The sequence below is a fragment of the Siphateles boraxobius genome, unplaced genomic scaffold (assembly GCF_051911475.1).
Source record: "Siphateles boraxobius isolate OS27281-9 unplaced genomic scaffold, OSU_SipBor_1 17, whole genome shotgun sequence".
Lineage (NCBI taxonomy): Eukaryota > Metazoa > Chordata > Actinopteri > Cypriniformes > Leuciscidae > Siphateles > Siphateles boraxobius.
The window spans coordinates 147,679-166,019 of NW_027508777.1; the positions used below are offsets into that span (position 1 = coordinate 147,679).

Here is an 18,341-nt window from a genome sequence, read left to right on the forward strand (position 1 = left end):
TTAGTAGTCAATAAATGCATTTATTTTATATATTTATGTAACACACCGACATATGTAGCATGAGTATTTTGTTACAGCGATGTTGTTTTTTTAAAGATCAAATCAGCTAATATTTGAGGATTAGTGTTCGCTTACCGTTATTTGCCTCAACTTATTTCAAGCTAACTTAGGGTTTCTGCTGCCTTTTTATGTTACCTCATGTTCATTGTTTTCACTAATCCCATGGTAACTGTCATATTTATGACTTTTCAGATAGTACAGAGACAGGCTGGTGACAGGTGATTTCCAGCTCCCACCTCACAAAGCTTATTGTTTACAATTCTATATATAGTAATATAATTATGTATTATAAATATTATATATCTAATGTATAATTCTTACACTACTTATTCATATACACAATATATTCAGCTTTAAAACAACTTAAGCATACTCGTATATAAACTGCCGTTCAAAAGTAATGAGGCTGAAAATTCAGCTTGGCATCACAGGAGTAAATTACATTTTAAAATACATTATTATTACAATTTAAAATAACTGTTTTCTATTTTATATTACGATATTACTTTTTTTGTATTTTTATTCAAATAAATGCAATAACTATTTACAGCAATTCATGAATACATTTCTAATAAATTAAATAGCATGCTAAGCATTTTGTATGTGTCCTTTCTTTCATGTTGTCGTTGCATAGTCTTCACCATGGTTTGCTGTGCTGCATGGGGATGCTCAAATCGCTCAGAGAAAGGTGTGCGAATGTATGGCTTCCCCACTGACATGGAGAGGAGAAAAAAATGGTTGCCAGGTCAGGTCAGCAGGAGCAATATAAATATAAATAAAAATTACAACAACAAAAAAATGTGTGAGGTAATTATACATTTATTTGCACTTTTTCACATGGAAATACCCCAATGGGAATTTTTTTTTACTAGAAATAAGGACCAAGCAAAGCCTTGCAAAACCCAGGGAGCTAAATCTCGTAAGGGTGCAGTCACATTGCAGGGAGTCATCAGTGTTACCTATAACTGTGCCTTTAACCACCATTCGATATGTACAGTATGTGGGTAGACAAAGTTGTGTGTGGAAACTAAACTCAAATCACTCTACAGGCACATTTTGAGGCAAACCAATTTGTCATGACAAAAAAATTCAAGAGTAGGCTGAGACCAGATGCTATTCCCACCATCTTTGTGCATCGTCCTGTGGTCAAAAAGAGGAGGGCCCCTGCACCACGATGCACCCCTAGACCTGTAAACATACAGCACATCGCTGCTGATCACAGCTATAGTATTACAGGTGACACATATATAATAAGTACAAACTCGTACTAGTTGAAGTAATATTTATAATTTTGAAGTTATGTGATATTTTCAATACTAAAAATTAGCAATACCATGTATTCTGCCTCTATCAGTTTCAAAGGTTGAGGAAAAAAAGGATGAGGACACTCAGAGAAGGGAAAGTGACAGTGAAGAAATAGAGGACATGGCTAGAGAGGAGAGACAGGGACAGGTGACACTACCCAGTCAGCCAGCAGCCAGTCAGCATACCAGTGAGCCATCAGCCAGTTACCTGGGTCTATTAAAAAATTTTAAGAGACAAAAAAAAATATCAAAAAATGCAAAGGCAGCACTAAGAAAAATAAAGAAGGAAAATGCAGCTCTCAAGAAAACAATTAAAATTAGGGACAAACATTTAAAACAAATTTTATCAAAAGACCAAATTATGGCATTAGGAAGACGAACCACAAAAGGGATGAAATGGAGCAATGACACAATTAAGAAGGCATTAAAAATTCGCTTTGCAGCCGGTCCAACTGGTTACAAGACCCTACAGGAATTGCAGATTCCCTTGCCAGCAATCAGAACCCTGCAAAGAAGGATGGAATGTGTCAAATTTGAGCCTGGTGTGTTGACAGAGGTATTTGATTTTTTAAAACTGAAGGTAGATGGATTGGCAGACCTTGAAAGGGAGTGTGTGCTGTCCTTGGATGAAATGGCAATCACTCCAAGTGTGGAGCTGCACATGCTCACAGGCAAACTCTAAGGTGATGTCACTTTGCCAGGTCACACAGGAGTAGCAAAACATGCTTGTGTGTTTATGTTGGCTGGAAACACCACTCTGTGGAAACAAGTAGTGGCATATCATTACAGTGGTAATTCTACCAATGGAGCAGAGTACAAGCCAATAATTACCGAAATAATAGAGAGGGCAGCATCCATAGGGCTACATGTGCTTGCTGTCACCACCGATATGGGTAGCCCTAACCAGGCCATGTGGAAATCCTTTGGGGTCGACCACACCAAAACATCTGTGCCACATCCAACAACACCAGATACGAATCTCTATTTCATGCCTGATGTCCCACATCTGGTAAAAAATCTAAAAAGTGCCCTTGTCCGTGGACAGGTGTTAACAATTCCAGAGAATGTGGTTAACAAAGAGAAACTACCTTCCAACGAGGTTTCAGTGGTCCCTATTAAGGACTTATTGTCCTTTCAAGAAGGAATTTCATTAAAAGTGGCTCCCCATCTATCAGCTGCAGCCATAAAGCAAAGCCACTTTGAAAAAATGAAGGTTGGTCCTGCTCTTAATGTTTTTAGTAAGGCAACAAGTGCTGGGCTGAAGTATATGGTGCAGCAAGAAAACCGCCCTCTCTCCTACCTGACTACAGCGTGGTTCCTGGAGCAAGTGGATCATTGGTTTGATCTAATGTCATCTCGCCATCCAATTACAGCACTGAGAAGGGTCAAGATAGAGGACTATGAAAAGGCCATCATCTTCCTACAGGATATCATCCATCTGTTCCATGGGATGAAGATTGGTCATAAGGGAGTATGGAAGCCTGTTCAAAAAGGGGTGATAATGGCAACAAAATCAGTTTTGGGCATACAGGAAGAGATGCTGACACGAGGACACAAGTTTGTGTTAACTTCAAGGTTCACACAAGACTTGAAAATACATTCAGCTGTGTGAGGTCTAAAAATCCCATACCAACTCCAGTGGAATTCCATCATGCACTGAGAATTATATCAGTAGGGCAGTTCCTCACCACCATCAGGTCTGGGAGCTACCAGGAAGATGACAGTAGCTTTTTGGCAGACTTCCTGGACACAGTGAAACAAAATGTCACTCCATCAGTCAGAGTGGAACAGCTGATAGTGGGGAACAGAACAGCACCCGACCTCACCAAAACTGAGAAATGTATTCTCTTCCATCTTGCAGGCTACATTGTCCACAAATTAATCAGATTTGCCAGCATCTGTGGAAAATGCAAAACTGCAATATGGCACACTGATGACAATCCTGCTAGAGATAACAGCATCTTAGTAAACTTAAACGAGTTCAAGGCAGGTGCTCTTTGTCGTCCCTCCCAAGAAGCCTATGACTTCACCCAACAAATTGAGAAACTATTTAGGACCAAGACTAGTTCCTACCTCATGGAGCTCCCCAATGCAGTGGATGTCTTGGAGAAAGAAGCCTAGTCACTCTCCAGCAGGCTTCCATCATGCTGTGGAGTAGAAGAAAAAATCTCCAAAAGATTTATACGGCTGAGGTTGAGGATTGAGGCTAAAAAAATACGAAATGACAGAAAAAAACAACACTTAAACGATGGACATCTTGGAAGCAAGAGCCAATCTAAAAAGATGAAACGGACCAACAGTAGCCAAGCTTCAACATCCAACAACCAGCAAACAGCTCCTACACCTACCAGCACTCAGCCAACACTAATCATCCACCTACCAGCACTCAGCCAACACTAATCATCCACCTACCAGTCCAGCACCCAGCCAACATCACTGCTCCTCCACCTACCAGCACCCAGCCAACACTAATCCTCAACCTACCAGTCCAGCACCCAGCCAACACTAATCCTCCACCTACCAGCACTCAGCCAACACTAATCCTCCACTTACCAGAACCCAGCAAACATGACTGCTCCTCCACCTACCAGCATCCAGCCAACATCCCTGACCCACAGCCTCTCATCATTGGTCCTCACTGCAGTATGATTCCCAAAATTATTATTTATAATATACATTTCATATTTAGTTTAGTATGATTCCTTATATAAAGCAGCAGTACAATACACATTTAGCACAATACTTTATTGCTGGCTTATTTGAAACATACCTTTTGTTTTCATTCTCACCATGGTCCCTGCAGCACTCCTGACCTGCATCATCACTGATGCTCTATCACAGAACAGTCCTGTGGCATCACTAATCCTCCATCTACCAGTGCATATATATAAAATACATGTTAAGTATGATTACTTCTATAATAAAGTAGTATTATATAATACAGCTCTGGTATTTAGTATGATTCCCCATTAAGCCTAGTATGCTTCCTTTTTCAAAACTGCTCCCCTATTTTAAGAGTTTTTTGTTGTTGTCCAAAATTCAGCTGAGCTGAAATATAGACAGGTAACTGTTAATAGTCAATTGAATCACAATGCCTAAAAACACTCAACTCATATGTTTTGCAAACTCAATTCACACTAAATTTATATCAATAGGGTGCACTCTATTATTAAGGAATTTTATTATTTAATACGTGTAATAGGAAACAAACTTGATATCCCCATTTTTACCACTTCCACCCACCGCTGTCACACGTGGTCAAACGTTATATTTAAATAATATAACTTACCTCACCCTGCAAAACATATAATGTTTAGACTCCGTTTCTCTAATTCCAAAAACGATGGATGAAACTGAATCAAGAGAACAGATTTTACAATTAATAGGGTGTTCGTTACTAACTTTATCCAGCTCCAATCCTTGCCTTATCTGTTAGTTATCCGATAACATCCCTTATCTCCTAAATTAATAAGTAATACTCAACTATAAGGTTTTAATTTACAAGTTATTTTTATTTAGATGTACTGATAATATACAGATTAAGATAATATTATTCTTTAAACGTCTCACCTTTTAAAAGTGCGTCGCAAACGGTTTGTTCTGCTGCATCTCTACGGCGCAGCATGTGTTTACTGCTACTTCCGGGAACTATTGAGAGGCTCCACGAGCCGCAATTGCTGTAAAAAAAATGTTCCATTGGAGTCAATGGAGTTGTCGCAACTCTCCCTCTATATGGCTCTGGATGAGTCCAAACAAAATGGCACATGCATCAGGGACTGATGGCAAGTCTTTAAGGACCTGCACACCTTCAATAACAATCCCAATGTGATGTGGTGGCTGGAGAGGATCCTCATCTTCCTTGATGACAAACACTGCCATTGCACTGATTTGAATTGCATATAAAATTTCCATTCATTTGGATGATATAGGCTAGTTTTAACAAACAAATTAATAAGCTGAATGTGATTTATATTTTTCAGTCATATATAGATGAAACAGATACGATTTATGTAATTGTATTAATATAAACTGAATGCGATTCATATTTGTCAGTCATACGTAAATGAAACGGGTAAGATATATGTAATAGTACACAGAAAAATGCCCATGTTAAATGAACACTGCTCAGTGTTCATATGTGTGCACACTACAGAGTTAAAGTATCATTGAAGCAGTGTTGAAGTTAATGAGATAATTAAGTGGTGATTGAGCATTAATGATGAACACCTGCTGTTAACAAGCAGAATCACTGAATGAAAGAGAACACAACAACTACAACTGTCTTCCAGCCACAGCCTTAGGGTGCTTTCACACTGGGAGTTTAGTTCGGAACGGGGCACGGTTCACATGAGAAATCACTAATGTGAACACTGTCATGCAGACCAGGGTGCGCACGGGGGTACCGAACCCGAGACTACCTGGAGGAGGTGGTCTGAGGGTGCTTTCACACTGGGCTTGTGTGCTGCGGTCCGAGCCCGGGCGCTATTGTTCCCGGCGCCCCCCACAGCGTTGGTCTGGTTTCAGACTCAACTTGATTCTATCGAACTCTGGTGCGTTTGTGTGCATCTTACGTCATCACAAATGTGCACGGCGCATGACAGAAAACACTACGCGGGTCAATAAATTGTGTTTTTTATTAATTTGGTGCTATTATGCATAGCTGAGTAAACAACACAGGTTTACTGTGTGTGTGTGTGTGTGTGTGTGTGTGTGTGTGTGTGTGTGTGTGTGTGTGTGTGTGTGTGTGTGTGTGTGTGTGTGTGTGTGTGTCACATAAGGTGTCTTTCCGCTGCTTGCAAAAGGAGACAGTGGATTTCCATTAATTTGTTGCCCTGATTCCACGCACTACGCGCGAATCACTCTTGCTCGTATCCCAGGTAAATCATCAACCCTATCATCCCTTACATGTGTTTTATGTAAGGGATGATAGTGTTGATGCTTTACACTGGATTCGAGCAAAGCATGTGGAATCATGGCAACTAATAAATGGAAATCCACTTTCTCCTCAAAAGAGTCCTTTTGCAAGCAGTAGAAAGCCAACTTATGCGAGACACACACACACACACACACACACACACACACACACACACACACACACACACACACACACACACACACACACACACACACAGTAAACCTGTGTTGTTCACTCATCTGTGCATAATAGCACCAAATTAATAAAAAACACAATATATTGACCACCTTCCGTTTTCTATCATACACCGTGTACGTTTGCGATGACGTAAGATGCGCGCAAACGCACCAGGGTTTGATAGAATCAAGTTGAGTGTGAAAACAGACCAACACTGCGGGGGCCGCCAGGACAATAGCGCTCGGACCGCAGCATACGAGCCCAGTGTGAAAGCACCCTTAGATTAATCAACTGAAAATAAAAGACATTTAATCTCTCAAGATCTCAGCAGAGGAGGATTAAACAACTCGAACAGCATTACCAGCATTACTTATTACGAACCAAGTCGACTTTATTTATGGGGTGTCGAAATTAATCGTTTCTACGATGCATCGCGATGCAGACGAGGACGATTCGATATCGGTTCAGTAATAGATCATAACCGATTATAATGTACTGATGCTTTTCTGATGTCATTTATCACGCGATTACAGTTACATCATAATCCTATGGCCATCCCTAACCCATGGCAGAGGGAGGCGAGACGCGAGTGCGAGTAATTCAAAATGCTCCAACTACTTTACAGATGTAAACAAAGAATTCAAAATCCACAAAAAGGTTGTGTGTACAGTAACAGACAATGCTGCAAATTTTGTCAAGGCGTTCAACTGTTTTGGAATGGATGTTGCTATTGATACTGAAGTGCCAGAGACAGTGGTCCACTTTGATTAAACTGAAAGTGAAGATGACAATGAACCAGTGTCAGCATTTGCTGCTGCCAGTGAGAGCTCAGATCAAGATGACCAGATGGAGCCTGAGCCTCTCAGGTCTTGATCATCCCTCTCTCCCCCCTCACAGAAGGAGCAAGCCTCACACCTTGAATCTAGTGACCAAAGATACGGAAAAGGTAACTGAAAAATGCTACAAAACAATGTCGAGGGCTGTTTTTGCAAAAGCATCTGCTCTGTGGAACCTGGTTAAGCGAAGTACAAAGGCTTCTGATGCTGTGGAGGAAAAGCTTGGGTTTGGCTTCGTTGTGCCAAATGACACAAGATGGAATTTAGTATTTCTTGCCATGGAGCGAATGTCTCGCATAGCAACACTAACTACCAGGGAAGAAATGAACGTGGCTGAGGACACCCCTGAAAATGATGCCACTCGGCCAACTCCCCTACATGACGAGCTGATTTTGCACACTGTGAGTGATGAGTTTGGCTTTCGCCGATTTTCTCCACAGGACGTCAAATTCATACAGAAAGTTTGTGGATGTGATGAGGCCTTTAACACTTGCACTAAACATCCTCCAAGCAGAGAAGAGCATCTTTCTTGGCTACCTGGCTCCAACCATTGTGCAGCTGCAATGTCATATGACCTGTTGGATGAGAGCATAAAGCCCACTGCAGCAGAGGGTCTCATTACATGCCAACCCCTCATAAAGTGTATCTTGGAGTCACTGAGCACAAGGCTGGCATGTCTTCTGGAAAAGAGGGAGCACATACTCTCCGCTATGCTGGTGCCAAGATTCAAGCTAGACTGGGTCCAAGATGAGGAGAAACGTATGCAGTACAGATTGATGCTGAAAAGAGAATTTCAAACCCTCAACTCTGATGACTCAGCTGCAAGACACTCAAGGTCAAGTCCAGTCCAGTGGTGAAAGTGACAAGAAAGATCCTGCAGCGTCATTCTTCAGATTTAACAAAAAAGCTCAGGATTTTAAAAAATCTGAATTGGACACCCATTTGGATGCCCCAACCACAGAACACATGCAGTTTTCAAAGCTCAGAAGGTTGTTCATAAAACACAACACTGCACTGCCCTCAAGCGCTCTAGTAGAGTGGCTCTTCAGCATCGGTGGTCTAATATTCAGGTAGGAATAAACTGTGATTATATTACATAATTATTATTCTTTGGTAATAAGTACAGTAAATACCCAGCCTCAATCATAGTTGTTGTTGATAATTTTCTAGTTGTGGTTTTCAATATAACAATTTGGTCAAATTATTTCAGTGATTGCCTCAGTTCACAATTGCTTTAATACAGATTACTGTTACCATTTTTGCCATTTTAATCATGATGTTAAAATTTCGTGTTATCTCATTCAGACCCAGGAGAAACCGGCTGGTAGATGCCAACTTTGAGAAGCAGCTGATCTTGAATGCCAACAAAAAGATTTGAAGGTATATTAAATATTGTTGGGATCTGTTTATTTGGCTATAGAAGTACAATGTATTGCCAACGAAGATGAATATATTAATGTGCAGAGGTGATCTGCATAAAAATAACAGAGCATATCTTGTTTTTACAGGAAGCAAAAAACAGCAGATCCACCAGGGAGAGACCACTGTTACCAATGAACAGGATTCTTCATTCAGATAAGGGATTTTCGGGCTGGACAGAAAACCTGGGCTACAGATGGCGCTTTTCCACTGCATGGTACGGTACGGTACGGCTCGCTTCGGCTCGCTTTAAATGGTACCACCTCTGTTGAGGTTCCAAGCATACCGTACCGATACAAAAATGTGACGTGGAAGCACTGTAGATCACTGATTGGTCAGACAGACAGAATCGTCACTACCAGCGTCACTGTATTTGCGAGACATCAAACCCGCTAGATTTAAATAGCCAGTAACAGCCTCCAATGTTTTAAAACTACTTGCTTGACTTGCTTGAAGAAAAAAAACTTCCAAAAAAGAAATGGCTGAATCGTGGTCAGTGGACGAGAAGCGCAGACGTTCCTCTTGTTAGTTGCCGAGGAGCGGATAAACTAAGTGACTATACGCTTCCCTGCATCTATGAAGACTGTTTATGTTCATTTAGAACTGAGTTTGCTCTAATAAAACATTTGGCAAGGGACCATAAACGATCTTTCTGTGCTGCAGCTTTTACATTGAACTGATCTTTGTGCTTTTTCGTGGACCTGTGGCATTACTCAATATTTCTCCGGAGACAGGAGAATGAGCCTCATCTGAAATAAAAAAGAGGTGGCCAGCTGTTTTTTGTGAGAGACAGGTAAAGTCACACACTGTTGAAAATGGTGTTAGATTAATTTGTAAATATACTATTTTGCAGTGTTGTTTAACACGTTGCTGTTATGTTTGTGTCATTTAATGTTTAGTTTAGATCAGTGCAGAATTCAACAGGCTAATGTCGCTGGACCTGACCAAGTCCTTTTATGAGGGTCTTGACTGGCATTAACCAAAACTGTTGTCTGTACTGTTCAAAGCGCTGTGCTGACATTGCTGAAATGAGGACCATAATGGACAGCCTAGATAAAAATGTAAGTACATATATTTATACTGTACGTTTTTTGTAAACATTATTGGGCATTTCCTTTCTTGCAATTTCTATTGTCCTGCATAATTTTGGTTAGTGCTGAAAAAAAGTCATGTGCGATTTCTTAATGCAGAAGTATTAAAATCAATTAAAATTACTTAGTCACCTTCTAGTCAATAATTGTATTACGTTATATTAAGTTTTATCTTTGATAATCAAAATGACATTTTGAAAGTTTTTTCCCCCTGTGAAATCAATTTCTTCAGGCCTTAAAATATTGTAGCTTGATTGTAACATTTTATACCCTTGCGTCATTTAGTGTACAGATCTATGAATATGCAAAATGCCTCAATTTATTCACAGTGTATAGTATTTGACTTAATTCTCTCAGTTTAAAGGGGTAGTTCATCCAAAAATGAAAGTTCTGTCATTATTTTCTCACCCTCATGTCATTCCAAACCTGTAAGACCTTCATTCTTCTTCAGAACACTAAATAAGACTTGGTATAAGCATGTTGTGTTTAAGTCTTTGAGCTTCAGTGTTGTATGTGTGAAAGCACATTTTGAAGTTTGTCATTTTTTAATACAGCACACAGAATCTAAAGAAGATATGACCACGGGCATGACTCTTGAAATCATCACAGTGGTGGAAGATGTGACTGACCCTATTCCATGCAACTCTAGTTGCCCTTGTAATCGAGGAAGCAGTTGTTTTTCGAGGACTTGGACAAACAAATGACATTGCTTTATGCTCTCAACAACAAACGTTAAGGTTTCCAAAAAAAACCTCAGATACACGTTTGATGTGATTCAGAGGCTGCTGATGAACACTGGAGCTGATATCAGCAGTGCAAGAGTGCACTCCCTTAAAAATACATTGTTGAATTAAATATGTTGTTGAGGTAAGGTGTTAGGTATTTCTACCAAGAGTCTGTTTAATGTGTATTTTAAAGTTTTTTTTCACGTTTTTACAAGTTCTCATCAATGACCTGACATCCATTTTCATTGTTTGACTTTTTTAATCTTACTTGGCTAAAACATATGAAGATTTCATGTGTTTTTAAGTTATTTCACAGTTAAGTAAGGGATAATGTAGAGCAAGGTGGTTGTTATAGCGAATACAACCCCGACAGGCTGATCAGGAGCCCGATGCAAAGCGGAGGTTTTGAATCAGCCTGAAGGGTTTGTATCCGCTATAACAACTGCCTCGCTATACATTATCCCGCCTATTACATGGCTACCTAGCAAATAAATCAATAATTTGACACAAAATATTGATTTAAAAAGGAGTTTATCGATTTAAAAACTATTGTATTACTTCCGCTAAAGAAAATAGTCTGCTCCGTCTCTACAGTTAGAATCCATGGCAACAGAATCCTGTGTTTTTCATGGCAACGGTGTGTTATACTTAGCAGCGTCTGTTATCAACAAATAACAGACCGCATTCTACATTAGAATTCAGCCAAGCCATGTAATAAAAGGGGTATAATTAATGTGAAAAATCTTAAAGTGTTTGTTTACCCAAAATGAAAATTATTTTGTTAGATACTCAACATAATGTTGCTCCAAACCTAAACGACCTTTTTTTATCTTTGAAACACAAATGAATATCTTTTTAACAAAATCTGTGAGCTTTCTGTCCCTCCTTGACAGGCTATGCAACTAGCACTTTCAAGGTCCAGAAAAGACATCCAAGTAATCCAAGTGACTAAATTTGATTACGCAACAGTGTCTGCTTTCGTGTCCACTCAAGAAGTATGTGCTATTATGCTCTTGTAAACATTGCAATGGAGAAAACTATTTAATAAATAAATGGTATGAATGAAACACTCACCATGCTTTATAAAACTGATGTTAAACTACTGAAATGACTTGGATTACTTTAAGGATGTCTTTTCTGGACCTTGAAAACCTAGTTGCGTAGGCTGCCAAAGGGGGGACAGGAGGCTCACAGATTTCATTAAAAAGATTTTCATTTGTCTTCCAACAAAGGAAAGTCTTAACAGTTATTGGGTGGCATGAGGGTGAGCAATTAACAGTGGTATTTTCATTTTTTTGTGTGAACTGGCACTTTAGGATTTTTCACATTAATAATACCCCTTCTACTGTGAAATAACTTGAAAACGCATGAAATATATATGTTAAGAATTAATATATGTTTTAGCCAAGTAAAAGTAAACTATGAAAATGGATGTCAGGCCATCGATGCTGAGAACTTGCAAAAACTTTGCAATTAAAAAAAATAATGTTTTTTTTTCCTCACATGAATACACTTTCCATGCATTTTTCAAATAAATGTATATCTTTAAACTTTATGCAATTGCAATACCATTGTATTCCTTTGAATATGTCTACTGAGTTTGTTCTTAACATTTATTGATTTGTAAGGAACAATAAAATCATTTGTATGGAAAAATCTGTTATTTATTTGGTTGAATGTGCTATTGCAAGTTGAGAAAATATGCCAAATTAAGTTCAATGAACATTTATTTTAGTACAGATAACTTGAAAATGTAAGTTATCGTCCTTCAACTAAACTTTGCAAGTCCAGTTTACTTGAAATAATTTGTTGGGTCAACTATTTTAACTGTCAACTGAACTTTTTAAGTTGAAAATACTTAGAAGTTTAAGTAAATAAAACTTAACTGAATCAAAGCAAAAAGATAACTAAAAAATGTAAGTTGAGTAAACATTTTTTTTTTACAGTGAGCTTCACAGTAATAAACAGGAAAATAATGGTCTGATGGAAACTTAATTAAATATGAGACTAATTCGATTTCTGCTGTAAAACAGCTATACAGAAGACATGTCATTATTCAGCTCAAGTCAGGTCAATGTTGATTCAATTCAGTTTAATAACAGTGTAAATATTGCAAAGTTGACTGTAATTTATTGTATTGGAGATATACAGTATGTATTGCCTAATTGTTCATGTTTTTAATTACCTGTTACACAGCCAGAGTATAAAACTTGAAACTGTAGTTGCTTGCAATTCTCAAGGACATTTCTCATGGCAGTTTTACATGTGACTATTTCAGTTGTGATGCTTTCACATGGTGCATTTATAGAGCTATTACAGCAGGGCGATTATACAAGTCTTGACACAAACAGAAAAGAGGAAATGGGTGAGAACAGATAACAGTGTTCGACAGCATGTTAATCTAATTGCTGATAATACCCAGAGTTGTTCCAAGGACTGCAGGACATAGAATTTTAAAATGCATTTGGATGGATCTACTCAATGGCTTCATCCAACACACATGCATTTACCCTCGATGTGCTTAGTGCTGATCGCACACAAGACCAAAGACAGTAGCTAGCGAGTAATCGCGAGTAAGCCCACACCCCCTCCCCTCAAAGTCTATTTGAAGCTTTCTGAAATCACTTGTATGGGCTTGATATTTAACTCATTTGCCTATCATTAATTTTTTTTTTCTTCAGTGAATTAAAACATATAGTGGAAGTAAAATCAGATTTGTTGCAGAATATGTTATATATACAGGTCCTTCTCAAAAAATTAGCATATTGTGATAAAGTTCATTATTTTCCATAATGTAATGATAAAAATAAAACTTTCATATATTTTAGATTCATTGCACACCAACTGAAATATGTCAGGTCTTTTATAGTTTTAATACTGATGATTTTGGCATACAGCTCATGAAAACCCAAAATTCCTATCTCAAAAAATTAGCATATCATGAAAAGGGTCTCTAAACGAGCTATTAACCTAATCATCTGAATCAACTAATTAACTCTAAACACCTGCAAAAGATTCCTGAGGCTTTTAAAAACTCCCAGCCTGTTTCATTACTCAAAACCGCAATCATGGGTAAGACTGCCGACCTGACTGCTGTCCAGAAGGCCATCATTGACACCCTAAAGCAAGAGGGTAAGACACAGAAAGAAATTTCTGAACAAATAGGCTGTTCCCAGAGTGCTGTATCAAGGCACCTCAGTGGGAAGTCTGTGGGATGGAAAAAGTGTGGCAAAAAACGCTGCACAACGAGAAGAGGTGACCGGACCCTGAGGAAAGATTGTGGAAAAGGAGCGATTCCAGACCTTGGGGGAACTGTGGAAGCAGTGGACTGAGTCTGGAGTAGACACATCCAGAGCCACCGTGCACAGGCGTGTGCAGGAAATGGGCTACAGGTGCCGCATTCCCCAGGTCAAGCCACTTTTGAACCAGAAACAGCGGCAGAAGCGCCTGACCTGGGCTACAGAGAAGCAGCACTGGACTGTTGCTCAGTGGTCCAAAGTACTTTTTTCGGATGAAAGCAAATTTTGCATGTCATTCGGAAATCAAGGTGCCAGAGTCTGGAGGAAGACTGGGGAGAAGGAAAAGCCAAAATGCCTGAAGTCCAGTGTCAAGTACCCACAGTCAGTGATGGTCTGGGGTGCCATGTCAGCTGCTGATGTTGGTCCACTGTGTTTTATCAGGGGCAGGGTCAATGCAGCTAGCTATCAAAAGATTTTGGATCACTTCATGCTTCCATCTGCTGAAAAGCTTTATGGAGATGAAGATTTAATTTTTAAGCACGACCTGTCACCTGGTCACAGTGCCAAAACTACAGGTAAATGGTTTACTGACCATGGTATTACTGTGCTCAATTGGCCTGCCAACTCTCCTGACCTGAACCCCATAGAGAATCTGTGGGATATTGTGAAGAGAAAGTTGAGAGACGCCAGACCCAACACTCTGGATGAGCTTAAGGCCGATATCGAAGCATCCTGGACCTCCATAACACCTCAGCAGTGGCACAGGCTGATTGCCTCCATGCCAAGCCGCATTGAAGCAGTCATTTCTGCAAAAGGATTCCGGACCAAGTATTGAGTGCATAACTGAACATAATTATTTGAAGGTTGACTTTTTTTGTATTAAAAACACTTCTTTTATTGGTCGGATGAAATATGCTAATTTTTTGCTCTTCTGTCTATGAAGAACCAATTAAATTGTGGGGAAATCATGTAATGTATCATGTAATTTTGCCATACCCATTCTATAAAAACTGTTGTATTCGTGTTTACTGGTGGGATTCTCAATGGAAATTTGATCGAGATCCTCCGGCCGTGATTAAAGGGTCATTCCACCGGTGGAGACATGAATATGTATTGAAAGTGGGTCATATGTAGTAGAATAGTATCATACATTTCTAATTTGGGACCTTCTTGGCCGATAAAAGGCAGAAAATGAATTTTTAGTGCTTGTGGATTGTAGACAACAATCCCCATAGTACATTGCAATGCTCAGCTCCGCAGACCACTCCCACTACAGTAGCTAGTTTAACTGCAAGATATGTGTGCAATGAACCTGCCATGTTAGCGTGTTAACAAAATGAAAATAAACTTACTTTACAGAAAGACGACCATTTGACCCTGTAGGCTTTGGCTGACGTTGCCAGTTGAACTTAGGTTATTCTAAAGTAGGTCTCCAGGACGCCGCTATCCATATGGGGTGCGAAACTCGGGTGAGCAACAACACACACGTCCGTGTCATCCTCCGATTCCGTAATTTCGTTAATTAGAAATTGGCACCGCTGGAATTCTCGGCAGCAGAGAGACTCTTGTTCTGTGTCCATTGGTGCACAGTGAGAGCACAGGCACCACTAATCTGCCCCAGCTCGAGCCATTGCGGGCTCCTCGTCCGCGGCAGGCAGATCGTCTGCATCGGCTGTGGTGGCAGCAGCTTCAGCCGCCTCCGATTCCCCCATAGCCCTCAGCTGCTCGTCGCTATACTGTTGCTAAAATCTGTTTCTACCATAACTTCGACCAAAATCCAGATCCTCCATAATGCATCCGTCTGTGTATACATGAATATCAGATGATGTCACCAACGTCTCCTCACTGACGTCACTCAATACTAAAACTCGTCTTCCGCCATCTTGAGTACCTGATTCGGCAAGATCAAAACGTCAGTCGCAAAGGAACTAGAGCTTATTCTCTGGCCGAGCCCGAACTTGCGGGCCGATATTTCCTGTCACTATCCTCGGGCCGGGCCCTTGATCTAGAGATGTGCACTCCCAATGCAAAAGAGTGCGGCGCGGGACTAGATTGGATGGCCGAGTGCGAGCGGCAATGCACTCTCTGTGTGTGTGCGCGTTGCAGGGAGAATAAAACAATTTGCGGGACTCCCGCAAACTAGAAATATCTATGAATAAAACATATAAAAACTAATACATTTTGCAGAAAAGCAACAAGAACTAAAACAAAATAGAAACTATTTACAGGCCAGAGTTTCCTTTTAAAACACATTTGCAGCGTTGAGCGATGTAGCCAATCACAGACATGTGTGTTGATTTCTTCAACGCAAAGGCCAATCAGAAGCATTTAAGATAGACTCCCCTCACTGCTCAAAACCAAGGGAATAATCCATCAGCCGGAAGTTGAAGCCTCGCGGGAGCCGCCATTGTAGCAGAACTTCACCTGCTGTTAGCATTCCATTGACTCCCATCAAGGGAGAAGCCCATAGATAATGAGTCCATAAAAGCAACGGGACAAAATATTTCAACAACGTTTTTGGGGAATTGGAAATAATTCGGTATGTGGCAAGTGAATACATATCAGAATCAGAATCAATTTTATTGCCAAGTAGTGTTGTGCACATACAAGGAATTTGCTTTGGTAATAAGGTATTACCGAGGCTGCTATATTCAGCGCCAAGCCAACTTGAGAAAAAATACAGCATGACATTAGGAGAGGTGAGGAGAAAAAAGGCAACCCCCAGACTATGCTCCTGTAAGGAGTACAGTATGGGAACAGGAAAAAACACCTCAGCAACATTAGCACATAAACAGTACACTCTACAAACAAGACATTGCAACACGGTTGGGAGTGGGGGGTGGAGCAGTCCAGCCCAGGCATTACATTACATTACATTTAGTCATTTAGCAGACGCTTTTATCCAAAGCGACTTACATTTGAGGATTAAACCAAGCGAGTCATCATGGAGAGGCAAAAACAACGCAAGAAGTGGTCAGAATACAAAGTTCAAACATTGCTCAGAGTAGCATAAACCAGACAAGCGAAGATTTCAAGAAAAAGGTTTTTTTTTTTTTTTTTATGTTATGTTAAGTGCTCACGGAAGAGATGAGTTTTCAGTTGTCTTTTGAATGCTGTCAGGGATTCTGCATTCCGGACGAGAGTGGGTAGGTCATTCCACCAGCATGGAACCGTGAATGAGAATGTTCTGGACAGTGATTTTGTGCCTCGCTGTGAAGGCAACACGAGCCGTCGCTCCTTGGCCGATCGTAGGCTTCTGGTAGGGATGTAGACCCGTAGGAGCGAGTGAAAGTAGGAGGGAGCTGAGCCGGTGGACAATCTGTAAGCAAGTGTCAGCGCCTTGAACTTGATTCGAGCAGCGAGTGGTAGCCAATGCAGGGAGATGAACAGCGGAGTGACGTGGGCTCTTTTGGGCTCGTTGAAGACAAGACGAGCAGCAGCATTCTGGATCATTTGTAAGGGTTTAGTTGGACATGATGGAAGACCAGATAGAAGAGCATTGCAGTAATCAAGCCTAGAAATAACCAGGGCCTGGACAAGAAGTTTTGTTGCCTGCTCAGTTAGGAAAGGCCTGATCTTCCTGATGTTGTGCATTGCAAACCTGCATGATCGAGCTGTCTTTGAAATGTGGTCTGTGAAGGTTAGCTGGTCATCAAAGATTACTCCAAGATTTCTGACTGACCTTGATGGGGTGATTGAGGATGAGTCTAGCTGGATAGAGAAGTCGTGCTGTAGAGACGGATTGGCAGGGAGGACGAGAAGCTCAGTCTTTGCCAGATTGAGCTGCAGGTGATGTTCCTTCATCCATGCCGAGATGTCCGCCAGACAGCTAGAGATACGTGCAGCTACTGTGGGATCGTCTGGTTGAAATGAGAGGTAGAGCTGGGTGTCATCAGCATAGCAGTGGTAAGAGAAACCATGTGACCATGGGACCATGATGGGTCCCAGTGATGTGGTGTAAATGGAGAAGAGGAGGGGTCCAAGGACTGACCCCTGGGGAACCCCAGTGGTCAGTCGATGTGCTTTGGATATCTCACCTCTCCATGCGACCCTGAATGACCTACCTGTGAGATAGGACTCAAACCAGTGGAGGGAAGTTCCAGTGATGCCCAGTGATGAGAGGGTGGACAGAAGGATCTGATGATTTACAGTGTCGAAGGCAGCAGACAGGTCTAGGAGAATGAGAACTGATGATTTGGAAGCAGCTTTAGCGATCCGCAGGGCTTCTGTGACTGAAAGTAATGCGGTCTCGGTCGAAATGCCCTTTCTTGAAGCCAGATTGGTTAACATCCAGCTGGTTGTTCAGAGACAGGAAAGATGATACTTGGTTGAAAGCAACTCATTCAAGAGTTTTTGCAATGAATGGTAGGAGAGAGACAGGGCTGTAATTCTCTAGAAGTGATGTGTTTAATGTTGGTTTTTTAAGCAGTGGGGTAACCCGAGCCTGCTTAAATGCTGTAGGAAAAATGCTAGTATGGAGGGATGAGTTCATGGTGTGTGTGAGTGCTGGTAGAAGTGTGTGAGTGATGGCTTGAAGAAGGTGTGAGGGGATGGGGTCTAGAGGGCAGGTGGTAG

At 40.7% G+C, this 18,341-nt stretch overlaps 1 long non-coding RNA gene across 1 annotated transcript; it reads right to left on the bottom strand.

Moving 5' to 3' along the window:
- Window positions 1–576: 576 nt before the first annotated feature.
- Window positions 577–2,498, bottom strand: LOC143740112 (uncharacterized). The gene is made up of 7 exons (XR_013204741.1): window positions 2,453–2,498; window positions 2,196–2,311; window positions 1,963–2,107; window positions 1,746–1,869; window positions 1,523–1,578; window positions 1,184–1,248; window positions 577–772 (listed from the first exon to the last, which is right to left on the bottom strand). It is a non-coding gene; the product is annotated as an uncharacterized LOC143740112 (long non-coding RNA).
- Between the last annotated feature and the right edge of the window lie 15,843 nt (window positions 2,499–18,341).